This window comes from Sander lucioperca, chromosome 14, assembly GCF_008315115.2.
Source record: "Sander lucioperca isolate FBNREF2018 chromosome 14, SLUC_FBN_1.2, whole genome shotgun sequence".
Lineage (NCBI taxonomy): Eukaryota > Metazoa > Chordata > Actinopteri > Perciformes > Percidae > Sander > Sander lucioperca.
Genome location: NC_050186.1, coordinates 20975005 through 20995026, shown reverse-complemented (window position 1 = coordinate 20995026; position 20022 = coordinate 20975005). Strand labels below are relative to the sequence as shown.

General features: G+C 41.1%; 1 protein-coding gene across 12 annotated transcripts in view; it reads right to left on the bottom strand.

Annotated features, from left to right (window-relative positions):
* The window catches only part of macf1a (microtubule actin crosslinking factor 1a), a 240862-nt gene that overhangs the window by 182786 nt on the left and 38054 nt on the right, over nucleotides 1-20022 (bottom strand). The gene's annotated exons all lie outside the window — the stretch shown is intronic.

Here is a 20022-nt window from a genome sequence, read left to right as displayed (position 1 = left end):
GTCCCTCCTGCGGCAAACCCCGCCACAGCCTAAAAGCACTACCCCCATTCAAAATGAATGGAAAGACCTGCGTTTTTGCCGGACCATCCAGTGGCCAACACAGGCAGTGTGAATGAAGCTTAGGTCCACACACACACACACACACACACACACACACACACACACACACACACACACACACACACACAGGGAGGGGCTGGATCCATGACAGGCCTCAACAAGTCCACCCCCACAAACCATTACATGAGATGTCACATGGGAGCAGCTGCAGTAACTCCATGTTTCAGTAATGAACTTTGACATTTTGATGGGAATAAATGTCCGTTTTACTACTCCCTCTTCCTGCTGCTTCTACACTTGATATTGTACAATTAAAATACATTGCTGCATTGGGTTGTTTGAATGTCTTCAAATCAAATAAGAATAGACGATGTTGAGCCTTGACTGTGTTGAATGCTCTTCTTAATACAGTGCAAAGGAGGGTCAAAATGTTATGGAGGAACATTTTGTACATGGCCAATTACTTGCAGTCAACCTACTGTACTGTTAGTTTGGCTGCTTGCCATCGTTGTTTCTCTTTCACAATTACATTGGAGACCGGAAGGGAGAGCGGAAGAAAGCAGGATGCAATATCTGGCCAATGGAAGCATCCACGTCGGTGTTCACAGTCAGTGATCCACATCCGTTTGGTTTCCAGCAACAATTTGTTTTTTGTCACCAGAAGAAATAGACTATCATGACATAAGTAGCAAGCCACAATGGCTGAACAAATAAAAAGAACAGCACAACAAAGACTCAAATTTCACAAACCACAGAGGAAAAGAAAAAAGGTAACGACGACTAAGCTAATGACTTGAATTTTGATACACACTCATTTATAATAAAATGGTAATATTTGTTGTAAAGTAAGCCGTGTGATCGATGCAGCTGTGCACACTGGCAGACCACACAGTCGAGGTGGTCCTAAAATAAAACCAGTGATAAGCACACACATAAACACACATGCAGGTCTGAATAACAATGGAGAGCTGGAGACAACAGAAGGTGGGCGAGGAGCTGAAATGGAGTTGATAATGTGGATGAGAGACAGAGTGGGAATGAATGAGTAGGTTGAGTGGGAGGGAAAAGCAATCATAGAGAAAGTAACGGCGTCAGAAAGGTTGAGAGTGAGAGAGATGCCACAGCAGGACAAAAAGAGAAGGAAAATCAGCGATAAATAGAAGACAGATGTACGTAGTAGACATGTTGAATGTCTGTAAGTATTCAATTATGACCTGCTGAGAGAGTGCTGATAGAAATTAGCCCTCTTCTGATTTTACTGCATTAGTACAAGTACTGTGCAATGAAAATGCATTTATTTGGAATCTGGGCTTACTCTGGTAAAAGGGAAATATGTATGCGTAATATTGCATGTGACCCTCTACACATACATGTATTAATACAGAAATAAAAGTAAAAAAGTGGACACAGATGTACAGCAGAAACATTATTTCACACATGCAGTCACATACACGGAACCGGTGTAACGTACCAAACCCACGTCTGCGCATGCACACACACATTCAAACACCTGTCAGATGTACTGTACATAGTTGAAGTGCCCCATTTTAGATTGAATGCACAGTTGTTTAAGAGGAGACAGACAGGACAAACCTTTCCTTCACACACACACACACACACACATACATTAACACAGCAGTCAGTCACACCTAGATATAGTAACAGGCCAATGTGCGTCATAGAACCCGTGATAGCATTTCTCCAACAGTATGCAGCCAACTTACAATGTTCTCATTTTGATAAGTGTTAATAAGGAGCTGCATGTTCGTCATTACACAGCACTGTGATGTCTCTTTCCACGCGGTCCAAGTCAGCATTCTACAATACCTAGAATGGATGCACACAGTGAACTATCCTGAACTAAATAAGAACCAAAGGGAACTTAAATGCATTCACTTAAGCATATACGCTTATCTAAAGCTCACACCAGTAACACTTGTATTCCCGCAGTGAGAAATGAAACTTCTCGCTAAAGCATATTCCCACTTCCCGACTTTTTTTTTTACCCTAAAGCCGCCTACACATGATCTGCGGTAAACCGCTCTGCCCTGGCCATTCCATTGATTTCCTATGGCGAGAGCGGTGCCGCCCAACTAGACGCCGCGCTACCCGTGGCGTCGGGCACCACTCGGAAATGCTGCTGTGCGCTGCGCTCAAAGTTCAAATTATTTCAACTTTGATCTAGGTGCCGCTAACCTTTCAAGGCGCAACCATGGGAGCAACCAAGTCCAGAACGTTCCTGCGCTGCGCTTTGCCTCTTTGCTCTGCGTTAAATTACTTGATTTCAAGTTAGTTTGGTTAAAGTCTTGCATTACATATTCACCTTTTTGTACATGGAAGTATTGTTATTCGTTTTTTTATGGGTTGGTCAATTTATCTGCACTCTTGGGAATCACAATGTGATGAGAAGAAGCTACTGTTGCTCACAGCAGGCCATGTGTCTGACACAGACATACATTAATAGTAAGAGTGCATTAGTGGCTGAGTGGATGATTGTGACAGTCAGAGAGAGATAGATGTGTTTTTAATGGGCTCTGATAAGCTGAAAGACTAAAACTACAGTGACGCTGCCTCTGAAGACTCTCCTGTCTCTGGGAGTTCCCAAGCTGTGAGAGCAGTGTTATTAAATATTAACACATTCATATATATATATATATATATATATATATATATATATATATATATATATATATATATATATATATATATATATATGAGAAACGGAGCCGGCTTCAAAGAAACACGGTCAGCACAAAATGATCGTCAAGAGGAATCAATCTGCACACTTTTATGTGGGTCATGTGAGGCCTTCCTTAAGAGAGAAAAAATCAATACATTTTATGAAGGGCACCTGCTATTTTAATACAAACTGCATGGGAGCAACCATTGCTGACCTAAAAATCAAGATATAAGGTGTGTTCGAAACCATTCCCTATCACCGAAAATAGTGCACTACATAGTGCGTTCGCCATTTTGTAGTGGTGTTCGAATTATCAGCTGTTAATTTCATTCACTATATAGTCCACTATAAAATGCCCACAATGCACAGCTAATTTGAGTGTACATACGATGTACCCTACAGTTTACTCCCGTACACCACAGTGCAACGCGGCCGTGTTTTCCCGGAGGAGAAGAAGAAGCAGAAGGACTCGCGAAAACTGAAAAGGAAAAATGGAGCAGGCTTTCGTTTATGAATAAATGTAAGCTGTTTAAGTATAAGCATTTTCCGTGTTGAGCTATCTTTTGAACGTTTTATAAAACTGTTTATAAATGTTTTTGGTTTGGTTTGTTTACGTGATGCTAAGCGCTCCCGTCGCACAAATATCTGACACATCTACTGACGCAAAGATGTTTGATGAAAATTTCAATGTAGTGTCCAAAATCTCCTTTGGTCCTTCCCTATATAGTTCACTATTTAATAGACACTATATAGGGAATAGTAAGTTAGTTAATGAGGGAACGGTTTTGAACACAGCTATACTCTCTATTAATCCTTTCCTGCTACGGCTCAAATACTTTCCTCGCCCACCTTCCTTTCCCTGTCTCCGTTAAGAAATAGGGCAAAAGAAGATAGGTTGCACAAATAATGCTCTATGAGACAATTACCATCAGAAACTACCAATATGACAATATCGTAAGATGCAGATCCTCTCACTCTATAACTGTGATGGAAATCCCAAACCTCCATTCATTTGAAATACAAACAAAACATTTCATCAACAAGAAGTTAGGATTTCATATAATATACTGAATGATTTTGAAAATAATTTCATTAAGAGGATATCAAGGCTTCAAAAGAGCAATAATACAAGGTATATATGAATGATTGACAGGTGTCCCGGCCTATCACAGTCAGCCTTTGTTGTTGTCACTCACTTCTGCCAACATCAAACAGAAGACTATAATCATGATGTGTATTTTTAACTTGTTAGGGCTCTAAAATGACTTTATTTAGGGCTCTAAAATGACTTTATATAGTAGTACACAGCATTAGTGTTCACTCTATTTAGATGGAACAAAGTACTCTTTAGTAAATGGACCAAATGGAGTTGTGCAGACAATGTTCCTTACAGTATACATTGCCAGAAGTGAATGGAAGACTTGGACAAGTTTGAACAGATATAAATGTGGTTATTCATCAGTGATGATCAAAGGAAGCACCAAGGAACTCCATACTTAAACAGTAGCAGGAAGGAGCTGCTGAAAAGAATACACACACTCGGACAAATGACAAAGTTTTGCACATAGTTTCCCCCTTACTAAGAACCAACGTACCAGAGTGAAGCATTAACCTTAACCGAGGAAGGCCTGTGTGACTGTCTGCATCTGATAGCATAAACACAGACTGGCTTAACTGCATGGAACTGAAGGACACTGGAAAGGAGGCTGACTACTAGAGGTGTCACGATATTAAAATGTAACGAGATTTCTCATCCAGGTGAAGTGCGATATCAGTAAGCAAGTACAGAGCAGCAGCCAGCATGAGTCTGACTTTGACCTCGAAATTAGCATTGAAGATCCCCCCCCGCCCGTTCTCCAAAGTTGACTGCGAGTTAACTTTTGCAGAGCGATAGCGGAAGAAAAACTGCCTGTAAAACCTAGCGTTAGAACGTTAGAGGGTACCGCCGCTCTATCTCTCTCTCCCTCCCTCGCTTGCCCGAGACACACACGCATCTGTAGCCTAGCCTGTTGTTCTCTCCACCATACATATGGACTAAGTAACGGTGTAACTGTTAGTTATACAGGAGAGAAGCCAGTCATTTGAGTTTGTGGCAAAACCTTTCACAGTGCTCGTTTTTCATTTTGTGACTTTAATAAAAGACTATTTTTCCAGTCATATTTCATCACTGAAGTTTTCTTTAAAGTGCCCATATTATGAAAAAAACACTTTTTCTGGGATTTGGGGTGTTATGTTGTGTCTCTGGTGCTTCCACACACATACAAACTTTGAAAAAAATCCATCCATGCTGTTTAGAGTGAGATACGGTTTCTGAATGTGTCCTGCCTTCAGTCTCTGGGTGAGCTGTTCAAAATCGGCACGGCTTGTGACGTCACAAGCCGAAATGAGCAGGCTAACCGCAACCATTAGCTCGTAGCGTTAGCATGCTAATGCTAATGCTAACGCTAGCATGCTGCATTCTCAATAGCAAAGCACTGCTACAACACACACAAGTTCACCATAATCTACAAAAGAACTACTTCCATGTGCGCCCTCATTTAGAAGTCTCCCAGCTAATCCTGCCTTGTAACTGACCAAAGTTGTAGAAACAGCCTTTCTTTTACTGTCTATGGAGCTAGCTAGCTGACATGATCTACATCTGAGCTACTGAGCATGTGCAGTGCAATCAAAGATAGTACAGAAGAAGAAGAAGAAAAGAGGTCTCACTCTGTAGCTAAAACAGAGACCAGGTGAAAAGAGGATCTGCAGCAGTGAGAGAGAGCGGTGCAGTACAACACAAATATGGTGTTTTTTGAAAATTAAACCATGTAAACCTATTCTGGTACAACCTTAAAATACAATTATGAACCTGAAAATGAGCATAATATGGCTGCTTTAAGATCTCGTCTTGTGAACCCAATCTTGTGTATGGTCTCGTCAGCTTTTACTAAAAAAAATTATTAAAAAGCTTGAATGAATGCCCAAGAAACCATTAACTGTGGCCATGCTTAAAGAGGATTTCCAAATACACACACACACACACACACACACACACACAAACAGAGCCAGTGGCCAGCTGAAAGCTGCTCATTTCATTAGAGACTGTAATTAATAACCACTCATCACGAGGCCCAACTAAGCAGCTGAGAAAAAGAGGGGAGCAAGAGGGGTGGACCACGAGGATTAGAGGTGGGGAACAAAGGACACAGGATGGAGGAAGTGAGGGGAACAGAGGAGGAGACAGGAGTAAGGATGGAGGGAAGCTGGATGATATCGTAGTGGAGGATCAGAATGCATGTCATCTATTTAGCCTCATGACAAATGAAAAACACCAGATTCTGGAGAGCAATGCGCTGCAACTTCATCACACTGAGCTAATAGCAATTTTTCAGCAGACAGTTTATTTTGAATTCCTAATTTTTTTTTCTTTCTTTCCTCTCTCCATCTGTCTCATCTACTGTATTATAACATTGGTCTCTCGTCCCATAAGCCATCATTTGATTGTGGAAACTGAACCAGTCACACCCAGAAAAGAAAGCCAACATTTTCATGATTCCACTGCCAAATGCAGGGCTTTTTTTTAGAATACAGGATTCTCCAAAGACGCTAGTGGCTGGCCAAGAAGATAAAGTTACCAGCCAATAAGAGATATTTCTTCAAATTTGGTTGGTAGTAATCTCCCACCCTGGCCACACCCCGCAGTAGAGTATAAATTCACTGAAGTTACAGCATGGCCCTAGCATCCTAACACTCTCGGCTGTAAGAAAAGAGCGTGGACGTCCCCTCTCTTAAAAAGCCATCCCTCTCTGATTTGACACTTTAGGAAGCAGCTATTTTCAGAGTGTGTGAGCTAGAAGGCACTGTGTCATTCTCTCATTCTTTCTCTTTAGAGATCTTTTTATGAAGCGAGTATCAGCAGGCGTCCACACCCTGTAATGTGACAGCAGTCAGTCATAACGCAAAACATGCAAATACCGATCTGACTGCACCCAGCAGACCCCCCGACACACCCTGTGACCACAAACAGCTGGGGGATACAGTGGGGTGGGAGGGTGTCAGCAGAGCACAGAGGGAACCATGATCAGCCAGTGTGTGTATCAGGATATGGGTTAGACACTTGCAATCTTGCCTGTTTGTGGCCCTAAAGTATTGAAATTGGTAGTACTTAAATGCCCAGAGAATCGTTCACATACTCCACTGGGGAGTCCAGCTTTATGTGAATAAAACACACACTTGCTGCTGTTTTGAATTACACTTTTGAATCCCGTGGTTGGAGATACAAGTGATATACTTCACTGAGCTGCAAAAGGCTAAATCACCTCAACTAAAGGTGGAGGATAACGCTTATGTAGTGCAAGCCCACTTCTTAATTTAAGCTGATAAGCGGTTTAAAGTGCAGCCTGTCATTTCTTATTTTGGTCATATGGAGGATAGAGGGAAGGGGAGCTGAGAGGAGTTGTAAAAGAGAAGACGTATGTTTGGAAGGGACCTGGTAGGGGAACTCCAGGCAGGAGTAACGCAGACTGGATGTGCCAAGAGAGACAGGTGGGCTACAAGAGACTGCAACAACTGGGAAACATACATATCACATTCAGCCCACACGCGCTTCATCAATCATTCACTTCACATCCTCCATACGTCCCTCTACCGGCCTTCACTCTGTGCTACCAGAGATGGGTAGGGCATTCGTCAGTTGTTTCTGCTGGCTTTTATCCAGGCGTTCAGGAAGAATTTAGGCTCGCCACACACCTGTTTAAAACTCTCTTACTTAAGCTCTTCTGTCTGCTGTCTTTTGAAATATCTGGACAGGTCGTCATCACTTGGTTAAGCACGAGGAAGCTTTTAATTTCCACATCATCTGGCTATGAAGCAAATATCATGAATCATAATTTTCCATGTCACACACACACACACACATATATATATATAAATATATTTTATTAATGTTATGTGTATGTGTTGTTGTGTGTTTTATCAGAAGAATCAGAAAAGCAACACTTGCAAGGAATTTGCCTTGGTGGATGGTGTATACATAAACATATTAAAAAGGCAATAAACAAATGTAAAAGAAACAATAACAATAAGAAAAGAAGGCTGTTTTTTGTGTGGTTTTTTTTCATATGCATATCCTGTTAAACATCTTATTAAATTGTAAATACAACACAAAAACAGAAATGGGGGTATGGAGTTTGAAAGATCATTTACCAGGCAGGAAAGGCCTAATGAAAGACGCTACTGATTTGCATTATGGGTAAGTGTAGGATCCTGTTTGACCCAAGATAGGGACTAAAAATCTGAATATACCGGCCTCTACTACATCAAATTAGACTCTTGTGAGTACCCAAAACTTTATGGAAATGCAAGACTACATCGCTGGAGTACCCCTTTAAATGCACTCCCCTTGAAGATAAAAGTTGCTTACACTTTGGAACTGCAGTGGTCAGTTTATGTGCAATATCCTGTTGTTGTGTCCATGTGATGTGTTCACTGTACAGTACAGAGAAAGAACAATGTGCACTTTCAGTCCAGGAGGAGCAGAGGCCACTACTAATATACTGCATGTGGCATACAGGAAATTGTGCTCATATACAGAGCGCCTAGGGAGCCATCCAGTAGCTTTGCTTGCAAAAGGAATTCTGAGTCTGCATGGATACTAAATGAGAGAACGTCGTGTCTGGAGCAACACTACTACATTCCACCATGTGGGTTAGACATGTAACAGTGAATCAGCCACCTATACCACGACAGCGAGCAGCGAAACCATGCTACTGTAAAAAAAAAACTAGCATGATAAAGTCATTATGGCAAACCACTGCGTCAGCGTGCCTGTAAGGCAGCCAAAACCATGAGGGATGGTTTTCGCGCTCAGACATAACAAAGACGACTGCTGGAGGAGAACGCTACATATGGCTGCAAAGCGGATGGTACTAAAATAGGCCTTTGTTCGACTTCTCGCTCGCTCCCTGTGCCCTTCCTGTTCTCTAGCTCCACTTCTCGGATCTGTTCCTCACAGTCTGTCCATTTTTCTCTCCCTCCCTCTTGGTGGATCTCTCCTGCTACTTATCCATATTTCTTTGTACTACCATCTTTCTCTGCTTGTGTATCAATTGCTCTTTTACCACTTTCACAAAGCCTCTTTCAATTCTCTCTCTAGCCGCTTTCCTTAAGCTTTTCTCAATGAATGTTATATACATTACAGGCTAAATCATTTAGTAAAATATTTCTCTGGCCAGGCTGTACACTTCTTTCTCCCCCTCTGTCAGCAGCGTCCACTACACAAACATTTACACTCACAACACCTTCCTACATTCCTGTAATAAATCCAACGCTCAAAGCTTCTCGTCTGGCTTACTGAACATCTTTAGAGGCTCAGTTACTGAATGTAGATTACCATCATAAAAAATGTGTGATGCAAAAGACAAAGAGAAGGAGAAAAGTGAAATCAGATGGAGGTGTATTTGTTAGCATGTACTGTACCAAAACTGCTAAAGTACTTAGCTTAGTTTCATGAATGTATCAACAGTCTGTGCAGTGCAAATTGTAAGTGTATGGTCAAAGAAGTTTAGTCTCCTTACTGAAGAAGGCTGCAGCATGCTGCATGTCAGATTCGATTTATTTTACCCACAATATCATGCCACGTTGGTAATATCTGTATTTCTGAAATCTAATATACATACAGCAGTCATTTAAGAGAATGTCTTATTTGTGGTGTATTCACCGTGCTACATTCCCAGGCTTTAGTGGAGAACCTTTGCAAAAGCTCAAACACCGCACCATGGAGGTCATTATTGTGAAATCAAGTGGCACATTTGGCACATGTTCTTTTCCGAGGTTCAGACACTGTGAAGCGTGCATTATGTAATACTAATGAACCTGTGCATATTTGGAGCAAACTCTTAATGTCAAGAGTCATTCAGGCATCAGTTCAAGTGGGACTCAGAGGTTTCCCACAGGGTGAGAATTTATTTAGTGGTCGACTTGGAGGATTGTGGAGTCCTGCAAACAGCATCCAGAATAGTTGCGAGGAGAATAACAATTAATTCACAAGTTTACTCAGGATTGCACATAAATGGACCATTCTGGCAGAACCTTCAATCTTTAATCTCTCAGTTTCAGCTCCACACAGATTTTTGAAAGGAAGAAAAAAAACACATACAAACTACGTGGAGCATGGGGCGGCCTCTAGCTCACCCAGTAAGAGCGTGTGACCCATATAGACTGAGTCCTTTGCAGCAGCCCGGGTTCGAATCTGACCTGTTGCCCTTTGCTGCGTGTCATCCCCCATCTCTCTCTCCCTTTCCTGTCTATCCACTGTCACTATCTAATAAAAGGGAAAAGCCCCAAAAAAATAATCTTAAAAAAAAATCTAATCACAAGACCTCCGGAATCTAATCTCAGGATATAATTACAGGTAAGTAAAATTGAATTTCTTCCTTTTTTCTGTAAGGTAAAAATGTATGTTAACACTTTTAATCAAGTAACTCATTCATGGTGTCAGTCTAGTTTTCTTGAAATTCTCTGGTGCAAACACCCTGTTTTAGCGTGTTATTGGCCCAATAGTCAACACTTACATCTGCAGCAGTGTATCAGCACTTTGACTCAATATCCAGCTCCTGAGTACCAGTAGCTGAGCTGGGAATTTATGGGCGTATCAAAAAAAAGAACAAGGATAAGTTTGCGATTTCCTGTTTTCTTTAGAGGCAAAGATTCAGGAAAAGCAAAACACGGCAGATAGAGAGGACGAATTCCCTGACCTCCACCAGAGGGCCTGAGTTCAGAGAGGATGAAAAAGGGGAGAAAGGGAGGAGAAAGAGATACAGGGAGAGAGTGAAAGAGACAGTAATACAGTAAAGGCTGGAGAGAGAGAGAAAAGGGACTGTCGTAAAGGACAGAGTAAAGAGAGGAAAAGTAGCAGGAGTATAAGTAGGCAAAAGAGTAAAAGTGAGTGAGAAGATACGTGAGAGCAGCCTTGTCTCCTCTCCGTCAGAGATAAAGATTTCATTCATTCGCCTCGGACAAACACCACCACTCTGTGCCCTCCGCTCCCCTCCTCCTTTCCCTTTCTCTTGGCCTTTGTTGCTCTCCCCCCCCCCCTCTCTCTTTTGCCCTGCTTCGCCTTCCCTATTGATGTGAACAAAGTGAAAGGGAAATCGCCCGGTGCAGGGCTGTGATCTAGCTCTGCTCACACCCACCCACTCCACAGAGCTCAGAGGGAGTCAGCACAGTGAGAACCAGACTGGAGCCAGAATGTGAACCAGTTTCACCACTTCAGAGTACTGAGGGGAGAAAAAACACTCACTGCAGCACTGCAGGGAGCTGCAACCTCGAAACCACTGGGGACCAAGAGAGGTTCTAAATGGCAGAACTGGAACCTCTGCAGGAGCTACGGGGTGATTTCTAGTCAAAAACGTCACGCTGACCAGTTTCTTGATTCAGTATAAGGAAATAGTGTAACTGCAAAGCCCAGAGCCGACGTGCTCATTCATCCCGGAGACCTGGAGGGGTCCAGTGGAGCGAGAATACTTCACTGTCAGCAGGAAAAGACCACAGTCAACATGCAAAATGTGATCTACTGTTGATGATGAATACTAGTTGTTTGGATCTAGGGCTGCACGATATGAGGAAAATAAGCGTTAACGTTGTTGAATGTGATCGGCCTCGGCGATAACGATATTACTTGCGATAAATAAACTTGCTTTCAGTATTCTGCTAAAATACAACAAAGTGCTTGTTGAGCTTGAAACAAATGAAAGGAAATCATTTCCAACATTCTTTTATTGAACAAATTGAATGTTGAATTGAACGTAAAAGGCACTACTAATCTCTGGGTTGTATTTTAACGATCTAAGCGCACGGCGTGAAGCGCATGGTGCAGGTTTGTTAGGGCGTGTCCAAATCCACTTTTGCTAGTTTGACAGCGGAAAAAAAGGTCCGTGCACCGGGCGCATGGTTCAAAAGAGTTGTACTTAGTGTCTTCATTAATTCATAGGTGTGTTTTGGGCATAACATGCAATAAACCAATCAAAGTGTCATTACACATTCCCTTGGGCGTGTTTGTACCTTGGCGCATTGCTATTATGATGGCGGATCTGCACCGTAATATTTTTATTTGTAATCTCTTGCATGTTTGTGTGCTGCTGCACTTCCCTGTGTGTGTGTGTGTGTGTGTAACAAGCACAGTGTGCATGCGCTGTGCACGAGCCTAGGTGCATTTTACTAATGCGCTGTTAAAATAACAATGAAATGCTGCGCTACTGACCATTATCTAGACCAGGTTTTTGTTGGTCAATGGCGCGATCACTTCCTGCTGCCTCAAGATAGCAATACACCAAGAATGCACCTGAACACACCTCCCCGTAAGACCAGCACGCCCATGGGCGCAAAGATGGGCTCAGGTGCATTTGCTATTTAAACGACGCGGGGCACTGGACGGGAAATTGACAACTGCGTCAGTCTTAAACTAGCAAAGACACTTGCGTCGGGCTTTGCACTGCGCTGCGCTGGGTGCAAGATAGGGCCCAAAGAGTGTCTTTCGCGATAAGTCGCAGCCTTTCGCAATGTGTTTATTGCGCCAGTTGATATTGCGATGATGGTGAAAAAAACAATATACTGTATTTGGATCGATCTGAGCTGAAGCTGTTAACCTGACACTAAAGTCTGCACATTTTCAAAATAAAGCCTGAGACTAAACTGTGCGTGTCTGAGTTGTTGCCCTCTCACTCAAGACAAGACTGTGATTATATGCAGGTCGGTGGGCGTGACAGCAGCATGGCAGGGTGGGTTGGGAGAACGTCCTTCATCTGGAGAACGATCATGTTCGAGCCTCTGACTCACCCAGCTGCTGCTTTGCTGAAATGCCCTCAAGCACGACACTGAATCTCTCCCAGCTGTTCTACGGCTGAGCTTGACCTTTGTCCTCCCCGCAGGGTGCCAAAAAAAAAAAAAAAAAAAAAAAGGGATCCATAACTAGAACAGATTGCAGTGATGCGTTGATATAAAGAGCGGTGGTGGTATGAAAGGAACATGTACATGTCATGGTAGTAATGCTTTTACCATGAAGTCACATTGTCCGGTTACAGATCAGGAGATGATCACCTGAGCTTGTTAGCCTGAAAACACACAGGACACTCAAACTAACTAGTTATTCTCACAGTGTGAGGACAGGAATGTGAAGAAAACACACCATGACATTTTATTGAGGTTAGGGTTAGGTTAGGGTTTTTATTAGCCATCATTTGATGGCTTTGATTAGATTTTATATCAACACATATCTAATAATAACAACATGTGATAATAATCTCTTTCTTTTTTAATGAAAATCTACTTGAGTCAGCCATGTCTTTACTTGGCAGTACAGCTTTTCTCTATCCCATAATGCACCTGAAGTGTCCTACAGGCTTGTAATGTAGCGGGCAAGAGAGGGGAAGGGCGGCCCTACTTAGGGACAAACACCCTTTTTGTTTTCACCTCAACAAAAAGAGAACTTACATGTATTTCTCCCTAAATAAACCTCTACACCACAGAATGGGATGGGAGTCAAAGCAGTAACCTTTACAACAATAGAACATTTAAACTGAAGGCAGTTTTGTTAAGCTGTAACCCAGAAGCAGTGCCGAAGATATATTGAGGAGACCACTGTGTAATCTGGTAGATTTATTTCCACTTTCAAAGTTGCTAAGAAGATCGCATTCATTCAATGAGTCCATTTTTTTTTTTAAAACAACCACCAGCAGCCTAAACACAGATATGAAGAGAGGAAACAGGAAATGTGTAAGCTGAGGTGGTAAGCACTTCATCTTTAGTGATCATCTTAGTTGCTAAGTGATGGTCTTAACAGTAACTGTGAAAAAGCACCTTCGATTTTTGAGGTTACTGTTATAAAAAAACCGGTATTAATTTCTTCTGTTAGAAGGTCATTAATTCATTGGAAGTGGTCAGCCTTTTATGCTATATAAAAGCAGTTTTACTTTACTAAAAAACATTTTGACACAGAGCTGTAAATGCGCTCATTAAATCATAAAATTTAATTTATGGTCTGATTTCATTCTTTCAAAGCTCCAGTCAAATGAAATGTATAAAATGTTTATTGTGCAATTAGACGCTATCAAGCTCAGTAGTTAACAATATTTACTGTTCCTAAAGGGGAAGCTATAAAAAGTCAACAAAGTGAGAGACATGGGATATGTAATGTAGAAACATTTGGAGGGGAAAAGAGAGAGACTGATCACTCTGCAGGGAGACACCAAAGAGGAGGCAGTGAGTAAAGCAGAGCAAAAGAAATAAAAGAGAAAAAGTGAATGAATGTCAGGCCAAAGAGAGAGAAGAGGTTGCATGTAAAAAATTAAAATGAAAACAAGGAGAAGGGAATGTAAAAAAGACTGAAAAAATGAGAATATATATATATATTTTTTTTTTTAAAAGACAGAGACAGAGACAGAGAGAGAGAGACTCATCTAGCATTGACAGCTCATTAGAAAACTGTTAGGTGGTACTTCTGAAACTGCAGATCCGGCGAGGACTTCCTGGATCACCAGGCACCGTTTCACACAATTCACAAATACTGAGATCACCACATAGCACGGGCACAACACACACACACACACACACACACACAGCAAAAGAGGGCAGATAAGGCCAGATGAGGTCTAGTACCATGGCAACCAGCAGGTTGGCTTATCCAAACTTGTTATGGCTTCCTTCACTTCAGGACTTCAGGGTCACTTGTAAGTGAATGTAAGTAAATGGTGGAAGATGAGCAGTGGCATTGAATGTCTCTCTCAACATAATAAGTGTACACAAACACAAACAAACAAACAGGGATCAATGACGTCTGTGATGTGTTATCTGATGCTTGAAGGGACATTTCCTAAAAGAGATAGATTTTATCTCACTCGTCTCCTCAGGGCGGCACTTAAAACAACGTCAGTTATAAGCAGGACACATCCAAACATCATCTACATGCCGATGCCTGAGGCAGCAGGACAGAATAGTGAGTGTTACCATACGTAAACCATCTTCAAACTAAAAAAAAGTCTTGATCCGAAGCATGACAGGTCTTTATGGATCTACTGGTGCTGGAAGTCTTGTTGTCCCAGTTAGCCCAATTCACATTTACATTTAAGGCACTCCTCTGACACTGTAATCTAAGGCCGGCCGCTTTCACACGTGCACCGCAAACCTGAATTATCTAGAGAACGCTAATGTCTGAATCAGTCGGATCGGACATCAAACCGTCTTTACCCTGCCAGCTCCCAAGTACAAAGTCTGTGTAATCTCCGATTGAGCCCAAAGTGTGACAATTCTCCGCAAACAAGTGCTTGTGTTGATGACATGAAAAAGGGTAATTTACAAGAAGATGGCAACAAAGAAATTCTAGCTGAAGAGACAACCAGATTTGGAAACTTCTGTTGGTAACGCCGAAATCGTCAGACAAATTCAAAAACGGCAAAAGACACGGTTATTTATGACCGAATTGGTAACCGGCTCGGTGGCGCTGTGTAATGCGTAATGTGAGTGTGTTGGGATGCGATCACTGAGTAGAGGAGCCTGTACCATTTCCATGTCTTTGAGCAAGGCAACAATCAAGCGAGCCATGATCACCTGCTGTGTCACTGTTAATAAAAGTGTGGTTTGAGTGCCTGATACGGAAGCTCCATTTACATGTCATCAGATCGTCAGGCTGCAAAACATGCTGTCAATATTAAACAAGCAGGTAGACAAACAGACAAGGCTGTGGACAGACATGTAGGCTAACACACTCAAACAGCCAAAAACACGTAGCGTGCATGTGTGTGTGTGTGTGTGTGTGTGTGTGTGTGTGTGTGTGTGTGTTAGGATCTTGGTATGTGCTCTTCAAAAGCAGACATGCCTAATCTGTTCCAACACATGCAAACTATAAACGGGCGTGCCACAACTGGACCTGGGCTATCGCTGGATGTCTGACTGTACTGCTGCAGGTAGAGGCAGGTGGCTCCATTACTGTGTGTGGTAACTCACTTGACACACAGAATTGTACTGCTATACTTGTGAGGACTCTCACTGGCATAATGTATTCCCTTAAGCTAAACCTAATTCTCACCTTAGTTAGTTAATATGACCCTCCACTGTTGGAACAAACTGCCAGAAGATGTCCGATTTGCACTAGCTGTAACTACTTTTTAAATTCATAACTGTCAAACAGCCCTATAAAGAAGTGAGGATTCATCAAAAATAGTATCAAAAATGAATACTCAAATTGGTCCTTACAAAGAACACGAGCAAAATTATTGTCAAATTTAAATACATCTTTCCTCAAATATGTTGTTTGAATATTGCGGTTGATTCCACATATTTAATGTTTAAGGGTTACCGTGAAATGCAACCATTTCATGTGTTATTTGTTTTCGTTTCCCATTTTGTGACACACAGTGGTTTAAAGGTTTTGGTATTAGCAACAGTCTGCCAACTAGCACGCAACTCTGGGGGGGGGAAACACAGAAACACCAATTACAGAATATATCTAGACATATTTGGCTTTCTTGCTCAAACAGAAACCGCTGGCACTGAAAATGTCATGCATTTCCGTTACAGTAATAACGAACAGCCTATTACACATGAACTGCATCTATGGTTGAACAAACATTACAGGCTCCAACATGTGAGCACCCATTCACCCACAGAGTGACCTGATTTCAGAGAACAACAAGATGTGCAGACAGACACTGTGCTTACTGCCGCGCTAATTCAATATTCATAACTTTATTTAAAAATATCCACACTTTCAGGAAACAGAGGGCAGAGGCTGACTGCCATCTGGCTTCTAACAAGCAAACAGCTTCAGATTAAATGTCCTGACATTCATTTAAATAGGAACCAACACAGAAAAATATCAAAATCAGATTATCTATATTTTACAACATCTGCACTATACTTCCATCATCTGATCAGATTCAGAATAGAACATATCGTATAAGTTCCAACGTATCACTCTTACCCTGTCAGCCACGTGAGCCTGGTCAGATCCTGATCTGTCTTGCAAGGCTAAATCTTCCTTTTGTTTCTTGTGGACACCATGCAAAATTAAAATTAATTTAAATACAACATGACGGTAAAGTGCAGGTACACCTGATACAGCGGTTTTCCTGCATAGAGAAAGCTTTGCCCCCCCCAAAGAAGTTTTCAGCCAGCGCCAAAAGAAAACTCACGGGCGCCAAAACGTCAAAATAGAAGACATTACACGTTTTGTATTCATAACACGATTGTATTAATGTACAAATTAGCTACAACGGTGATAGCAGTTACCTAATGTAAGTCACTCCTTCATTTTTCAACTTAGGAGCAAAACGTGCTCTTTAAGGACAAACTTAACCGCCAAGCCCTGTTTATATTAATTTAAAAAACTGGACTTTTGGGGTAAAGCCGGGCCCAGGACCAGGATGCGAAATCCCCCTTACGGCATTATATTCCATTATATTTTTAAATGTTACCTACCACCAGATTTTTATGTTTTCCCAGACATAAATAAAGACGTTTTCACCTAAATTGGTGCCTAAAAATGTTTTACAATGCAGGAAATTAAGTCTTCGATCCCCACACCCGCCACTCAATATGTCCCACCAAAGGCCCATTCTGAGTCAGGAAAAACCCTGTGATAGCGCCATATAATTTTTAGCATGCAGTCATTTAAACCAGCCAAAAGATATTAATGTCAAGTTAAGTGTTATAATTTAGTAACCAAAAGCATAAAAACTGCTCTACAAGCTATCAATCACTTAGTACAGGTGTGTTGTTTTTTTTTTAAACAAATACAAGTTCTCTTCTTCTGCGAACTATATATTTTTCAAAGTATTTCACAAAGATAAAGCAGAGTCAGCAGTTGTAAGAAATGAGTTAGCTGATGACTGACAGATGCTGAAGTCAGCTCCACCTGCCATACAGCAGGCTTGCTACATCTTTACACACATCATTATGAAAAAGCCTGCTTTCCAAGAGAAGACTAGAAAGTGGGTCAAAGTTAAGAAGGATAAATCAGATGTGTGTGTATGTGAATACATATAGTGAGACCAGAGATATAAAAAAAGAAGAAGAAAAAAGACAGGAATGGACCAAGAAAAACAGAAAAGTACTGTTTAATTAATACTAAAATAATGCGAGTTATATATATATATATATATATATATATATATATATATGAAAGAACTACAATGCAGATTCTGGGTGGAGCCATAAGCGAGATGAACAGCAGTTGAATTTATGTGTGATTTGAATGATTATTGATGTAATCTAAAATCTGAAAATGTTATTTGATTTCATTAAACTGACTGGTTGCGTGTTAAAAGGAAGGGCTGCGTGTCCAGAACCCATATATCAGCACATCAGAAAAAACTAACATGTGCTTCAGAAAGTTAACATGGGCTCCGGCCAGCAGACAGACACAGAGCAGAGCACCGCGTGGTAACTGCTGGAGTCGAGAAACATTTAAGCCTAAATGAGAAACAGAAGCGGAGCTCTGGGGAGACCAGCTGTGCATGCAATAGTTTAGAAAGGAGTATTACATTTGCATTCTTAAATTCCTACATTTTTAGTCCTCACATTAACAGAAATATGATGAAAAATCATCAAAAGAGATGGTATATTCTCAGTCCAAACTCATTTAGGGGCTCTTTTTGGGACAGGTTTAGAGCTTAAGGTGTGACTGGGATTAGGTTTAGGTTAAGGTAAGAGGTATGCAGAGTCATTGTATCGCTGAATGTCCTCACAAGGGTTGTTATTAAAGTGCACGTTTGTAAGTTTGCGTGTCTTTCTCACCCCAGATTATATGCTGCCTCTTTAACAGTAGAAGAAAACAGTCCAGCCCTCTCTCCTCCTCCTCCCTCCATCATGTTTGTTATTTCAGGAATGTTCTTGCTGCCTCACTTTTACTCTTTTGCTGTGTCACTGCTGGCACGCACACACACGCACACACACACACACACACACACACACACACACACAGTTTCCATTATCCGTCATAAACGTGTTAAGTGTAGGGCTGCAACTAACGATTATTTTCATTGTCAATTATTTTCTCGATTAATCAAGAATTAGTCTTTAAAAAAAAAAAAAAAAGGTTGATCAGTGCTTTCCAAATCCCAAGATGACGTCCTCAAATGTTTTGTTGTTTTGTCCACAACTCAAAGATGTTCAGTTTACTGTCACAGAGGAGTAAAGAAACTAGAACATTTTAAAAGTTGTAATCAGAGAATATTTTACATAACGAATGACTCAAATCAATTGGTTGGCGATTCATTTAATAGTTGCCAATAATCATTTAATCTTTGCAGCTCTAGTCATGTGACTGCGTATATAGAGGTACGTTTACACTAAAATTAACAGAAATCGTGACATAATTGTGTGATTGTGTCCCTAAAAGTGGCTCCGCAAGCTCTCACACACACACCCTTGAGCTATAATGGAAGACTTGTGATGACGGTTGTCTCCTCAGGGTGTTGGTCAGTGCCATAACACTGTCTTCTCTCCCTCGTCCTGTTCTACTGGTAAGACTTGCCGACCGTCGTGAGCTTAAGTTTTCTCTCATCTGAAACGTGTGTTGGATTTTATCATCTTTTTTAATCAAGTTGATTACAATTATAATTTTATTTAGTCTCACTCTCCTCCACGTTGTCTATCACCCAAGGCGACTTCTTCCTGCCAATATGGCATTTTGTTTGTCTTGTCTGCAGCAATAATCTATCTTAAATTATTTTGCCGTTTTCTTTGCCAAGCAGCAGCCAGTCATGACTTGCTCAACATTTCTCATTAAATGTCTGACAAGGTCACTAATGACTTGACTAATCTCCAGCCAGCAATGTGACAGGTATAACTGACTGTGAAAGCAGCAGCGTGCGCCACAAGAAATCTAATTTGGAGTATTATCATGTGGCCACCAAACCAAAACAATAACAGAAATATTTAATCATTGTTTAGACTACTGTTTCTCAATAATAGAAAAAAAAACATTTGTTTTGTGCTGCATAGATGATGTTGCTACTTCTCCACCCTCCCTCTCCCTCACATCACTCTGGGTCTGTATATTTTCTGATTCACTTTGCTTAAGAAGATAGTTTTACTATTGACTACGTTGCAAAACTTTAAAAGTTTTAAACTATTTAGTAGTCTGGTAAATTTCCACATAATGTAAATCTGTTGCAGTATGCAGTACAGAGACCAGACGATGCCAACTATTTAGTTTAGAGCTGCAACTAACGATTGTTTTCACTATAGATTGATCGTTTATTAATCTGTTAATCTATACAATGTTGGAAAATAGTTTAAAAGTTTCTTTG